Consider the following 1,063-nt stretch of genomic DNA (forward strand, 5'->3'; position numbering starts at 1 on the left):
AAATACCAGAACGAATAAACAAAACCTTCATCATTGAATCAATTAAATTCATTCTCCTGAATAATTATTTCATTTTTTTTTTGACACCAACTGCTACCGCCAAATATCGGCAATTGCGATGGGCACGAGAGCAGCACCTACCATTGCCAACCTCACAATGGGATTCTTAAAGAAAAAAATATATCAGAATTCACTGCGAAAATTTGGAGACCCTTTCGCCCAATACATTAAAGAGAATTGGAAGAGATACTTAGATGATTGTTTCATACTCTGGAATAACAACTTAAACAAACTCCTTGAATTTAAAACACTTCTGAACAGCATCCACACAAGCATTCAATTCACAATGGAGTACAACCAGGAGGCACTTCCATTCCTAGACATTCTAATTAAAAAACAAACAACAACAAAATTGAAACAGGCATATTTTATAAAACAACAGATGCAAAACAATACCTTCTCTTTAGCTATTGCCATCCTAGACACACAAAAACAAACATCCCCTTCAACCTTGCAAGAAGAATATGCTCTATTGTCTCAGAGAAAATAAAAACTAGAGATTTAAGACTACAAGAACTGAAAAACGTCCTCCTAGATAGACACTACCCAATCCAACACATTAATGAAGGAATAAAACGTGCCAAATCTATCACCACCGAGACATTAAGAAAAACCAAAGACATAAACAAACCTCTCCTTAAAACACTACCCGACATTCCACATATAACCCCAGAAACAAAGAAGCATTCAGCACAATCATAGAAAACCTACCAATACTACACAAGGACTCAAAACTAAAAAGAATTTTAGGTGACATTAAAATTGTCAAAAGCAATAAACAACCTAAGTCATTAAGGAAACTACTACTTGACTCCTGGACACTCATACATATTCAAACCTGAATCTTATGAAGAAAGCATTCATATCTTGGCAATTGCTTTGTTGTTCATTTTCTATTGAACTGATTTATTTTATTCAATTACGGAATTTCAACATATACAAAAAAGTTATATATGTATGCCAACCACATTTTTGGGGTATAAATTACTGTTCATGCTTATAT

The sequence above is a fragment of the Octopus bimaculoides genome, chromosome 8 (genome assembly GCF_001194135.2).
Source record: "Octopus bimaculoides isolate UCB-OBI-ISO-001 chromosome 8, ASM119413v2, whole genome shotgun sequence".
In the NCBI taxonomy this organism is placed as follows: Eukaryota; Metazoa; Mollusca; class Cephalopoda; order Octopoda; family Octopodidae; genus Octopus; species Octopus bimaculoides.